Consider the following 14,256-nt stretch of genomic DNA (forward strand, 5'->3'; position numbering starts at 1 on the left):
CTTTATCAATATATATTATTTATGAATATTCTAGAAAGACCTAAAAAAGCATGCTGCAGATGGGCGTGCTACTCTCACGGGGCAGGACTTTAACTGGAGTTGTAAAAAGCAAATGCCTCATATGCGGAATTTCAGTTGTAGTTGAAAGTAGTGTAGGCGGCTGAGAAGCATCTCGAAGCTTCTGTTTGCGGCGGCTGGGTCCCAGGGCAGGAGATGTTGGTAGAGTTGTGCAAAAGGGGGCGGGGCGATTCTAGCTCTCGTCCCAGCCTCGGTCGAAGGTTATGCAGGAAAAGACGACACTTACAGTGAGTGATCAAGGTAGGCTGACGCGGCAGCGTGGACCTGCGGGGGAGCCGGGGCCGGCGAAGCAGGTGAGGAAACCAGAGGTTGGGTGGCGCGAGGGGCGCGTGCGGTGGGAGGCAGAGGCGTTCAGGCGCTTCAAGGCGTGGACATAATACGGGAGAGCTTCACAACTGGGCACACTGTGGACGAAATTCCCCCACGGGGGACTGTTTCTTGTTTGATTAACCTGCAACGTTTTTTTTATGCATCTTCAGTTCTCCGCTAGGGGGCTCTATTGCCAGACACGCATGTTAGGCGTTCTTTAGGAATGACATGTTTGTATTTATTTTCCCTTGGTTTTGTTAAACATCCATAGTGTATAATTAATTCTAATTTTTCCAATGGACGCCCAAATCTGTTTTATCATCTTGGTGGGCGAAGGAGTGTTTTGTTGCATTGCTGAACATAGACACAGAGGCTACACAGGGTTCTCATTCAAACTCTAAGTGAGGATACTGGGAGGGGCTGTTGTTGTGTGTCTAAACGACTGTTCTGGCTGACTATGAATCACAGAAGGGGGTTTGAGACAACTACAGTGGTAATGGCACCTGATGGAAAACTGTTTTTATCTAGCAAGTCTCTATTTAAAAAAAAAAAAAAATCTGTTTATTGAAGATTTTCATTTTCCGCACAATACAATGACATAGCAGGAGACGATACACGGCGAAAAACATGCTGGCATATAATCTTAAAACATAGTGCAATTCATGAAATTCCAACAACGGTTGAATCATAGAGGTGAGTGTGCACTGGTAAGCTCGTGCACTATTGTAATTGTATTGTAATTGCATTTGTATAGCGCTTACTACCCCTGACGAGGCGTCAAAGCGCTTTTTCGGCGAGTAGCACGCTACTCCGGGACCCATAGGGGATTAGTGTTGAATTAGTATAGTGAAACATGCAAGTACATCATAAGTGGTGGATAGGTTAGCCAGTTATTTGGATTCGGAAGGACAGAAGAGGAAACAAGCATTTACAATGCAATGGTTTCGCATTTGGAAAAGTAGGAGATATTGGCATTGTAAATGACAACATTTGTATTTATGTGTTGGTTTTTAAAACAGATAAATAAATGGCATTGTCATTTACATTGCCATTTGCTTAATCTCTCGCAAATGTGAGACCTATTGTACCCTACGGACGAGCTCAGCAGACAGCAATTACTACCACACACACACACACAGAGCCACACACACACACCCAGAGCCACACACACACTCAGAGCCACACACACACCCCGAGAGCCAGCCACACACACCCAGAGCCACACACACACACACACACCCAGAGCCCCACATACACCCAGAGCCACACACACACACACACACCCACCCAGAGCCACACACACACCCACCCACCCAGAGCCACACACACACACCCACCCAGAGCCACACACACACATACCCAGAGCCACACACACATACCCAGAGCCACACACATACCCAGAGCCACACACACACACACACCCAGACCCCCACACACACACAGAGCCACATACACCTACCCAGACCCACACACACCCACCCAGACCCACCCACACCCACCCAGAGCCACACACACCCAGAGCCACACACACACACCCAGAGCCACACACACACTCAGGGGGCAGGGAAGCAAGCACAGCGAGGGGGCAGGGGGCAAGGGAAGCAAGCACAGCGAGGGGGCAGGGAAGCAAGCACAGCGAGGGGGCAGGGAAGCAAGCACAGCCAGGTTGCAGGGGAGCAAGGGAAGCAAGCACAGCGAGGGGGCAGGGAAGCAAGCACAGCGAGGGGGCAGGGAAGCAAGCACAGCGAGGGGGCAGGGAAGCAAGCACAGCCAGGTTGCAGGGGAGCAAGCACAGCCAGGGGAAGGGGAACCAGGGGGCCCTTTTCATCCGATATTTAAAAGCGTTCTAGGAGAGTAAACTAACACGAAAACATAGCTTTATAAAATGAGCTTTACCTGCCAGTGGTGGTCTCCGAAGAGAAAATTCCTGCTGAATTTGTTCCTGTGAAGTCGCTCTGGTACATTGTTTAAAAGGCACCAGGAAGCCTATCTACTTTTTAAATTTTGGAGGGGGGGAACTCACTGGTTATCATTTTCTCTTGCCTCCAAAACAAACGTCCTCCGCTGGCGTTTTTTTAAATTTTTTTAAACACACGGCATTTATGTTACATTTTGTATTATCAGCGAGATGAGCCGATGCCGAGACTCCGCCCACACGATGTTGCCAATGTAGGCAAGAGACTATCTATTGAGTTTCATTTAATCGGTAGGACTACAACTTCCAGAATGCAGTATGATTTAATTCAGAACTAGACAACTGAGTCCCTGGTTATATGAACTGATCTGCAGGAACTGGGGTTCCTTCATGCTTCTTTCTGAAATCAGCAGCCATTTTGGCATTCACCGTGCATACATGCAGCCAAAGAGCTGCACCCACATATTTCAGACTACCCAAACCTTTACAACCTATTCGTTTGTGGGGCTTGTATTCCCAGCTACCAACGCCCATCTCATACAAACAGGCAGTGCCCGCTCCCCCCCTGCTGCCAACACAAAAATCACTTTCCTGTGCTGCACAACTTCCCCTTCTGAACAAAGGGAAGGAAGGCAGTACACTGCATTCTGAAGGCAATCACTTACCAACAAGGTCTGAGAGAAAAACCAACAAAGGTTTTTAGGTTTCGCCTATTATCATTGGCTTGCGAATGTAAAATATGCAAAAATTCAAGTGCTCCATTCGACTCGTGAAACCACTGCGGTTTTTCCACAGTGCATGTGAGTCACGTGACCACAAAAGCGGGTCACGTGACCACACAAGCACGCGCATCTCCCCTCGCTCGCATTCCCGCCCCCCACCAGGCTCTCCTGCCCCCATCTGGCTTCCCTCTGCGCATCTCCCTAATCCGCCTGCCACGCGTTTAGAATGTTTAAGCTCTTTGCTCCACAGCTGCCAATCTGCTTGTCTAGCCATCTTCCTATCGCTATGGCTGCCGCCTTCTGCCGTTTATCCTATCTGCAGTGTACAATACGGGGACATCTTGCTGCTCACAACAATATATTGCATGGGTTCGCGTGCTAACAGTAACAAGTTAAAAATATATTGATCAGTGTTTTCTGCTTTCATTGGTTTGTTAACTGAGTCCGAGGTATTGTGGCGCTGTTTGCTACTACAGGCAACTCAGGTCGCCTTTCAGGAAAAGTTCCATTATTACTTGGCACCCGATCCGCAGTAAAGTGGAATCATCCCTAACCATGAGCAGGATACGTCCAAAATTCACAATACACCAGTTAATACGTCACTCCACTCAACATTAAAATAGAATTTGGTATCTTATGAGTTTATGAATATATTCCTAAATTACAATTCTTCTACACTGAAACTTTGTAGTGCGTGTGAGCGCATGCATCTTCATGAAGCAACAGTGTGAACTATTGCTTGAGTGCAACAATTATCTGCGAAGCTTCCAGCGTCTTGGTTTTCGGCGGTCTGCAGCAACCTTCCTCCGCCGAGTACAACCGCAGACTGGAGCTGTTTGAGAACTAGAGCTACACTATGCAAATTTTAGATGATTGATGCCTCTGACGTTGACCAATCATGTACGACGAGAAAAGAGATTGGTTATGGTCAGCATGATACGATTGATAAGGCTGGGTCGATTGCTGACCAATGGCAGCATGGCATGCAAATATTTGGGCGGGGTTGGCCTGGAAAATTGTTAGAATTCATCACTGCCACTTGGTGGCCATTGTGGAGTACTGCATGCAGTATAGTATTTTTATTGTCTTCCTCGTTCGTGCAGATGTTTAACCCAAATGTGTATGTCGAAGTATATTTTTACTATGTGTGAATGTGAGAGCTAAGATGTGCACTGTGTAAAACCTAATAATCATTTTTTTCAGTAAACCACTAAAATATTGAACGCGATATTTGCGAGTTGAATTAAGTTATTCAGTCCATCCTGCATTAATTCAGATTTATTGGTGCCAGACCCTCAATGGAAATAGAAGGATTCAAATAGACTTAAAAAAAAAAGTCAAGCTCGATGATTCAAGAAGTGGCTACTATTCAGAAGCGACTGGCTGCCACGAAGCCTTAATTCTACCAATTTGGCAATAATTGTGACAAAGGACTCCTAATGCTGGCTGTTCTCTGTTAGCTGAGCGCCACTAACACAATTACCGCTACTGAAGTGTAAATACTTCGAAGTGTTGCGCCTGATGAGAACCACTTGGGGTTGACACCCCAACAGAGGACCCCCTTTCTCACGTTTGAACTTGTTGCCTCTTGGAAAATAATAATAATTTCCGTCGATTTTATGTAAAAGGTAATTATTGTGTGTGTTGGGGGAGGAGGGAGTGGGGGAACTCTCTTAGTCCCACGTTTCTCTCAAATGTAGTGGCGTACGTCACAGGGTGCATTTGCATTTTGGGACACGATGTGAACTCAACATGAATAAGCCCACTCTGAAAGAAAACAGCATTGTTTTAGTGTTCATTTACAATTAAAAAGTCTAAACATACAATGTACACGTTGTGTCAAAACGCTGTAATGTGTGCCTCGTGCTCGTTTTACATACATTAGAACAAACTCTTGCACCAACCACAGCATAGAAAGAAACGTTTTCAGGTGAAACAGTTCTGGGGGAAAATGTACTCTGTTAGATTGTATGGGCTACCCCTCACTTGCAATCTCTTCCCCTCACACTCTTGCAAACGGTTTAGGTTACATTTTAGTTGTTCGAAATAAGTCCCCTTCCAACAAACTGATAAGGAATAATATAGTATGTATACCCATAATGAGTGCTGTTATTTTATGTTACTTAACCCCTTAAGTGCTGCTGACGGCCAATGGTCGTCAGCAGCACTACCTCCCCAGTGCTGCGCACGACCATTGAACGTCCATTCAGCACTAGTTCTAATGGACAGCGCAGCACTGGGGAGAAATGTTTACACGCAGCTAAGGTGTTAAACGCACATGCGGTTTCTATCAAAGAAGAAGAAAAACAAGCACTGGCGTTGCCAATAGGTTTCGCATTTGGAAAGTTGGAGCTATTGGTTTTGTAAATGACATTTTATATTTATATATTGTTATTGACAATGCCAATAACGCTATATAAATATAAAATGTCATTTACAAAACCAATAGCTCCAACTTTCCAAATTCGAAACCTATTGGCTACCCCAGTGCTTGTTTTTTTTTAATCCTAAACGCTGCCAGACAACTAAATAAATGTCATGCAGCAGGAGATTGCAAACCATCTGTATGAGCAGAAGTAAAATAAAGTGGCACAAATGCATATGTTCTATACTGTGCTGAAAACATTTAAAACAAGCATTTGAAATGCAAAGTGTAGTGGGCTGGTCCAGCGTGTTCAGGTGACAAAGTAGACGTAGCCGAGATGATTTTATGTAGTTTATGGCGTCCATAAGTCGAGTATATCCTGAGGTTACTACAAATAGGTCTCACATTTGCGAGAATTTGAGCAATTGGCATTGTAAATGACAATGCCTTTTTATTTACATATTAGTTTTTCTAACAAAACTAAAAGGCATCCTCATTTACAATTACAATCGCTTAAACTCTTGCAAATGCGAGACCTATTGCATTGCAAATGCTTGTTTTGATTTGCAGCACCCCCGCACCAAAGCTTCCAGCGCCTATGCTGAAAGGAGCCTAGATTCATTCTTAGCAACGAAATCCAGAACAGCAGCTGGAACCGATGTGTTTGCCACTTTTGACCTTTACAGCAGTAAGTCACTACGTGTGATAGCCATGAGTAGTCACCCTACCTTCCTCCAGACAGTCCCTCCTCATCCGATTTTTAAAAGCGTTCTAGGAGAGTAAACTAACCCGAAAACATAGCTTTATAAAATGAGCTTTACCTGCCAGTGGTGGTCCCTGAAGAGGAAATTCCTGCTGGATTTGTTCCTGTGAAGTCGCTCTGGTACATTGTTTAAAAGGCACCAGGAAGCCTATCTACTTTTTAAATTTTGTAGGGGGGTAACTCACTGGTTATCTTTTTCTCTTGCCTCCAAAACAAATGTCCTCTGCTGGCGTTTTTTTTTTTTAAACACACGGCATTTATGTTACATTTTGTATTATCAGCGAGATGAGCCGATGCCGAGACTCCGCCCACACGATGTTGCCAATGTAGGCAAGAGACTATCTATTGAGTTTCATTTAATCGGTAGGACTACAACTTCCAGAATGCAGTATGATTTAATCCAGAACTAGACAACTGAGTCCCTGGTTATATGAACTGATCTGCAGGAACTGGGGTTCCTTCATGCTTCTTTCTGAAATCAGCAGTCATTTTGGCATTCACCGTGCATACATACAGCCAAAGAGCTGCACCCATATATTTCAGACTACCCAAACCTTTACAACCTATTCGTTTGTGGGGCTTGTATTCCCAGCTACCAACGCCCATCTCATACAAACAGGCAGTGCCCGCTCCCCCCCCTGCTGCCAACACAAAAATCACTTTCCTGTGCTGCACAACTTCCCCTTCTGAACAAAGGGAAGGAAGGCAGTACACTGCATTCTGAAGGCAATCACTTACCAACAAGGTCTGAGAGAAAAACCAACAAAGGTTTTTAGGTTTCGCCTATTATCATTGGCTTGCGAATGTAAAATATGCGAAAATTCAAGTGCTCCATTCGACTCGTGAAACCACTGCGGTTTTTCCACAGTGCATGTGAGTCACGTGACCACAAAAGCGGGTCACGTGACCACACAAGCACGCGCATCTCCCCTCGCTCGCATTCCCGCCCCCCCACCAGGCTCTCCTGCCCCCATCCGGCTTCCCTCTGCGCATTTCCCTAATCCGCCTGCCACGCGTTTAGAATGTTTAAGCTCTTTGCTCCACAGCTGCCAGTCTTCTTGTCTAGCCATCTTCCTATCGCTATGGCTGCCGCCTTCTGCCGTTTATCCTATCTGCAGTGTACAATACGGGGACATCTTGCTGCTCACAACAATATATTGCATGGGTTCGCGTGCTAACAGTAACAAGTTAAAAATATATTGATCAGTGTTTTCTTTGTAGTGCGTGTGAGCGCATGCATCTTCATGAGGCAACAGTGTGAACTATTGCTTGAGTGCAACAATTATCTGCGAAGCTTCCAGCGTCTTGGTTTTCGGCGGTCTGCAGCAACCTTCCTCCGCCGAGTACAACCGCAGACTGGAGCTGTTTGAGAACTAGAGCTACACTATGCAAATTTGAGATGATTGATGCCTCTGACGTTGACCAATCATGTACGACGAGAAAAGAGATTGGTTATGGTCAGCATGACGCGATTGATAAGGCTGGGTCGATTGCTGACCAATGGCAGCATGGCATGCAAATATTTGGGCGGGGTTGGCCTGGGAAAATTGTTAGAATTCATCACTGCCACTTGGTGGCCATTGTGGAGTACTGCATGCAGTATAGTATTTTTATTGTCTTCCTCGTTCGTGCAGATGTTTAACCCAAATGTGTATTCATTGGTTTGTTAACTGAGTCCGAGGTATTGTGGCGCTGTTTGCTACTACAGGCAACTCAGGTCGCCTTTCAGGAAAAGTTCCATTATTACTTGGCACCCGATCCGCAGTAAAGTGGAATCATCCCTAACCATGAGCAGGATACGTCCAAAATTCACAATACACCAGTTAATACGTCACTCCACTCAACATTAAAATAGAATTTGGTATTGTATGAGTTTATGAATATATTCCTAAATTACAATTCTTCTACACTGAAACTTTGTAGTGCGTGTGAGCGCATGCATCTTCAGCAGGCAACAGTGTGAACTATTGCTTGAGTGCAACAATTATCTGCGAAGCTTCCAGTGTCTTGGTTTTCGGCGGTCTGCAGCAACCTTCCTCCGCCGAGTACAACCGCAGACTGGAGCTGTTTGAGAACTAGAGCTACACTATGCAAATTTGAGATGATTGATGCCTCTGACGTTGACCAATCATGTACGACGAGAAAAGAGATTGGTTATGGTCAGCATGACGCGATTGATAAGGCTGGGTCGATTGCTGACCAATGGCAGCATGGCATGCAAATATTTGGGCGGGGTTGGCCTGGGAAAATTGTTAGAATTCATCACTGCCACTTGGTGGCCATTGTGGAGTACTGCATGCAGTATAGTATTTTTATTGTCTTCCTCGTTCGTGCAGATGTTTAACCCAAATGTGTATGTCGAAGTATATTTTTACTATGTGTGAATGTGAGAGCTAAGATGTGCACTGTGTGAAACCTAATAATCATTTTTTTCAGTAAACCACTAAAATATTGAACGCGATATTTGCGAGTTGAATTAAGTTATTCAGTCCATCCTGCATTAATTCAGATTTATTGGTGCCAGACCCTCAATGGAAATAGAAGGATTCAAATAGACTTAAAAAAAAAAGTCAAGCTCGATGATTCAAGAAGTGGTTACTATTCAGAAGCGACTGGCTGCCACGAAGCCTTAATTCTACCAATTTAGCAATAATTGTGACAAAGGACTCCTAATGCTGGCTGTTCTCTGTTAGCTGAGCGCCACTAACACAATTACCGCTACTGAAGTGTAAATACTTCGAAGTGTTGCGCCTGATGAGAACCACTTGGGGTTGACACCCCAACAGAGGACCCCCTTTCTCACGTTTGAACTTCTTGCCTCTTGGAAAATAATAATAATTTCCGTCAATTTTATGTAAAAGGTAATTAGTGTGTGTGTTGGGGGAGGAGGGAGTGGGGAACTCTCTTAGTCCCACGTTTCTCTCAAATGTAGTGGCGTACGTCACAGGGTGCATTTGCATTTTGGGACACGATGTGAACTCAACATGAATAAGCCCACTCTGAAAGAAAACAGCATTGTTTTAGTGTTCATTTACAATTAAAAAGTCTAAACATACAATGTACACGTTGTGTCAAAACGCTGTAATGTGTGCCTCGTGCTCGTTTTACATACATTAGAACAAACTCTTGCACCAACCACAGCATAGAAAGAAACTTTTCAGGTGAAACAGTTCCGGGGGAAAATGTACTCTGTTATAATGTATGGGCTACCCCTCACTTGCAATCTCTTCCCCTCACACTCTTGCAAACGGTTTAGGTTACATTTTAGTTGTTCGAAATAAGTCCCCTTCCAACAAACTGATAAGGAATAATATAGTATGTATACCCATAATGAGTGCTGTTATTTTATGTTACTTAAACGCACATGCGGTTTCTATCAAAGAAGAAGAAAAACAAGCACTGGCGTTGCCAATAGGTTTCGCATTTGGAAAGTTGGAGCTATTGGTTTTGTAAATGACATTTTATATTTATATATTGTTATTGACAATGCCAATAACGCTATATAAATATAAAATGTCATTTACAAAACCAATAGCTCCAACTTTCCAAATTCGCAACCTATTGGCTACGCCAGTGCTTGTTTTTATTTTTATCCTAAACGCTGCCAGACAACTAAATAAATGTCATGCAGCAGGAGATTGCAAACCAACTGTATGAGCAAAAGTAAAAACAAGTGGCACAAATGCATATGTTCTATACTGTGCTGAAAACATTTAAAACAAGCATTTGAAATGCAAAGTGTAGTGGGCTGGTCCCGCGTGTTCAGGTGACAAAGTAGACGTAGCCGAGATGATTTTATGTAGTTTATGGCGTCCATAAGTCGAGTATATCCTGAGGATACTACAAATAGGTCTCACATTTGCAAGAATTTGAGCAATTGGCATTGTAAATGACGATGCCTTTTTATTTACATATTGGTTTTTCTAACAAATCTAAAAGGCATCCTCATTTACAATTACAATCGCTTAAACTCTTGCAAATGCGAGACCTATTGAATTGCAAATGCTTGTTTTGATTTGCAGCACCCCCGCACCAAAGCTTCCAGCGCCTATGCTGAAAGGAGCCTAGATTCATTCTTAGCAACGAAATCCAGAACAGCAGCTGGAACCGATGTGTTTGCCACTTTTGACCTTTACAGCAGTAAGTCACTACGTGTGATAGCCACGAGTAATCACCCTACCTTCCTCCAGACAGTCCCTCCTCATCCGATTTTTAAAAGCGTTCTAGGAGAGTAAACTAACCCGAAAACATAGCTTTATAAAATGAGCTTTACCTGCCAGTGGTGGTCCCTGAAGAGGAAATTCCTGCTGGATTTGTTCCTGTGAAGTCGCTCTGGTACATTGTTTAAAAAGCCTATCTACTTTTAAATTGTGTAGGGGGGTAACTCACTGGTTATCTTTTTCTCTTGCCTCCAAAACAAACGTCATCTGCTGGCGTTTTTTTTTTTTTTTTTAAACACACGGCATTTATGTTACATTTTGTATTATCAGCGAGATGAGCCAATGCCGAGACTCCGCCCACACCATGTTGCCAATGTAGGCAAGAGACTATCTATTGAGTTTCATTTAAACAGCAGGACTACAACTTTCAGAATGCAGTATGATTTAATCCAGAACTAGACAACTGAGTCCCTGGTTATATGAACTGATCTGGTAACCTTACTTACAGGCCATGCTTTGAGAATGTACTGCCATCGCTTACCGCTGAAAGGCCTGTGTAACAGTGGGAGTTCTCAGCAGTTTACAAAAGGTTCAACGCTATGCGCAATACACCATTTTGAGCTGCAAAACGTCGTGCACGTAGTTAGAAATGGAAACATGTGTCTCCTTGTGGCAAGCATGAGAGAAATCCCACCGCCCCGACAGCAATGTCACTATGAGGCTTTTCTTGGCCTCTTTTTTTGCCTACTTTTTTATGCAGGGAGGATGTTTAAACATTGGAAAATGTTATAACGAGCAAAACTGTAACAGTTGTCTGAATCCATCAAAGAATGCTGAAAACATTGCAGAGTCTGACAATCACACATTAAACAAGCAGAATCACATACAGCGCCAGTGTTAACGCCCTGGATTAAGCAAAACTACTAAGTCATGCTGCATTCATCTCTCCCAGGTCGAGGAAGAACCAGAGTTCAGCAGCAATCAGACTCCACTCCCACCGGAGACACGGACAGCGGGAGGGGGGGCGGGAACGGGCACACGGACAGCGGGAGGGGAGGGGAGCACTCAGCAGGACTTCTTCCGGCGGCGGTCGGCCTGGAGGAATGACCCGAAAAAAACTAAATAAATGAATAAATAAACCACCGCCCACTGCCGCAATGACCATCGCAAGGGTACAGAGAGGGAAAAAATCGCCGGAACGCCCACGAATCGCCTCGGACAATGACGGACGCCTCTCTTTTCCAAAGGCTAGCCTCAATTTATGGAGCTAGCCAATGAAGAGAGAGGCGAGACAAAGCCACATACACTGTTCTCAAAAGATTTTGCCTGCGCGAACGCTGCTGCGCAGCGGACGCCAGGCGAAACCTAAAAAGGATTTTATTTATATAGCGCTTGTTACTCCTGATGGGTGTTGAAGCACTTTTCTGGCAAGTAGCACGCTTCTCCGGAACCCATAAAGGATTAGTATTGAAAAATATGAGAAACACTTTGGCTGAGCTCTAGAATATTATATAGGCGAGTGGATTTGTCGAGCCCTGTTATACGATCTAAATGTATATACTTGCGCAAGTAATAGTACTTCTATATGGCAACCCTTGCAATAAAGCTTAAGAAAGGCGGCGCGTCAGTGCAAACTTATCTGACATTGGAAACAGATTTATAGATTTTGATGAATGTGAAGCAATAAAACCCAATCGAAACATCATAACGATTCCCACAACTGAGCCGCCGCCCCCATTCTGCCTGTCTGTCACGTCAGACAGTTGCTGTGTGAAATAGCCACCACCAACGACCCCAGTGAGAATGTGCGTGAGAGGTGTCGTATATACAGTATGTACCAGGGCTACTGCTCGTCGCAGGTGAGTGATTTAGACTGCAAATCAGCTATAATGGTGTCCCAGTAAGTAGCAATCAGGTACTTTCTCAGCCCAAGTGTGTCTTCTCTATGCAGGGCTACACTTTCTGCTTGCTCCTAGGTTAGCATTGAATGCTCCCAAGCTGTGACCGGTGGGGGCTCCGTGTATTTTTGCATCTGCGAGTAATAAGATGCTTAGCCACTATTAAAAGCTAGGAAGCAGGAGGTAACCCTATGATTCTACCTCCTACTAAACATTCCCAGGTGCATATTTCTCAATTATACAGGTCTGTTTTCCACTCATGCAGGTCCAGGCTTTCAGTGAAGGCAAATATGCTTGAGGTGATGCTGGTCCAATATGTGTGTAAGTGGGGGCAGGGCCAAAGCATGTGCAAGTCAGCATCTACATTGGAACAGCGTGGGCAAGCTGGATCCTCCCTATGATCAAACCTATTGATTTTGGCAGGTGTGAAATAAGCCCTATGTACAATGTGGAGCTCGATAAGCTTCAATCAGGCCCTGTGTGGCACGTGTCCTGGACCTTCCAGTAAGGCATCCCATTCCTTCTTAGTGCAAGGGCGCGGCAAATCTGCTTCCAGCGGTGACGCAAAGGGAGGAGCTGTGGAGTAGAGTAGGAGCGGAGTGAATCAGCAAACCAACGTATGAGGTGTTTGACTCCACCCATTACGTGCAGATATTTAATCGTAAGATGTATGGGCAGTCCGGTAGTTGCTTCGCCCCAGTGGCGCCCCAGCGTAGCAAGTACTGAATTGTGAAGCAAAAATTAACCAGGACGTAGGCCATCCTCCTCCATTAGCATCTCATACATTGACAATTCACCATCTCCATAGAGGTCCCCCAGTGTGTGTAATCCTGCTGCATGCCGTAGTGCCAGCTCAGCTGTCGATGTGGGCCCCCCAGGCCTTATACCCAGCTGTGCCAATCCTGGGGCATAGGGGAACACATGGTTAGTGGTACGTAGGTATCTATGAAAAAAATAATACACAGTGCCCAGCAATAGTGAGTTAGGCACCTGTGTTAGTGTGCAACAGTGAAATAGATGCAAAATAGCAGGCAGGCTCAAGCTAGGGGAGGGCGAGGCTGTGTACAACAGGTGTAAACCCGCAGCCACTGGGTTCCATTGAACTTGGGCAGCAAGGTAGTACTGCTTGAAATGCAGAGTGAAAAACCCACACCCCCAAATATCTGAATGTGTGTTTCTGCCTGTCTACCTGCATCCCACCGAGAACAACATATGAATTTGGGACATCAGGGAGAAAGGGGAAGAGGCAAGATTTCATCCAATTAATTCGCAGTACGGAGATGGTTGCAAAATGGGCCAGAGTTGAAGCAATTGTCATGAATGTTGTGCGTGTCCTTTATGTACAGCAGCATATCGTCTGCATATAACAATATTGTATGTATCCCATTGCCCAGAGGGATATCCCACTGTGTCCCCCAGTAGCGCATTGTCAGTGGTCAAATTGCCAGCGTAAACAATAGTGGCAAGAGCAGGTATCCCAGTCTCGTACCCCAGTGTATGGTAATGTCATCTGAAAGAAGCGGCGTCATCTTGACTTTAATTAGGGGGTTTACACGTACGAGTTTTACTAATTGCAGAAAGCGGTGGCCAATGCCATATCGGGATAGCTCAGCAAAGAGATACTCACTCTCCAAGGAGTCAAAGGCCTTTTGAAGATCTAAGAGCAGGCCTGCAGCATAAGTCGTGACTCTAAAGAAGGAACGCAAATTCACTGAGGTGTCGCGAGCGGGAACAACCCTGTTCTGAACCGGGTGAACCAAAGTCGGGACCAGGGGTGCTAGGCAGTACGCCAGTATTTTCATCTGCACCTTACAATCAGTAGTGAGCAGAGCTAGTGGCCTGTAGGAGCCCAATATTAGGGGATTTTTGTTGGGTTTAGGCAAGGAAATAACCGTTGCCTCTCTGAGAGTCAGAGAGACTGCCAATGGAGAGGGCTTCTTTGTACATTGTCAATAAGTGTGAAGACCTAAGGGTCTTGTTCGCGCTATAGAAAACTCTTAAAATAAAATAAATGCATAGGCCTTGCACAGTTCCACCAGTAGAACG

General features: G+C 44.9%; 1 protein-coding gene across 2 annotated transcripts in view; it reads left to right on the top strand.

The window, feature by feature from the left end:
* The first annotated feature begins 250 nt into the window (after positions 1 to 250).
* LOC147729863 (N-acyl-aromatic-L-amino acid amidohydrolase (carboxylate-forming)-like) overlaps positions 251 to 14,256 on the top strand; it is a 156,658-nt gene continuing 142,652 nt past the window's right edge. The window contains exon 1 of one of the 2 annotated variants that reach the window (XM_086954779.1): positions 251 to 318. The gene's annotated coding sequence lies outside the window, so the exon portion shown is untranslated. Of the gene's footprint in view, positions 372 to 14,256 lie in introns of both variants that reach the window. The other variant, XM_086954776.1, reaches the window with a different exon arrangement.

The sequence above is a fragment of the Lissotriton vulgaris genome, chromosome 2_1, assembly GCF_964263255.1.
Source record: "Lissotriton vulgaris chromosome 2_1, aLisVul1.2, whole genome shotgun sequence".
Lineage (NCBI taxonomy): Eukaryota > Metazoa > Chordata > Amphibia > Caudata > Salamandridae > Lissotriton > Lissotriton vulgaris.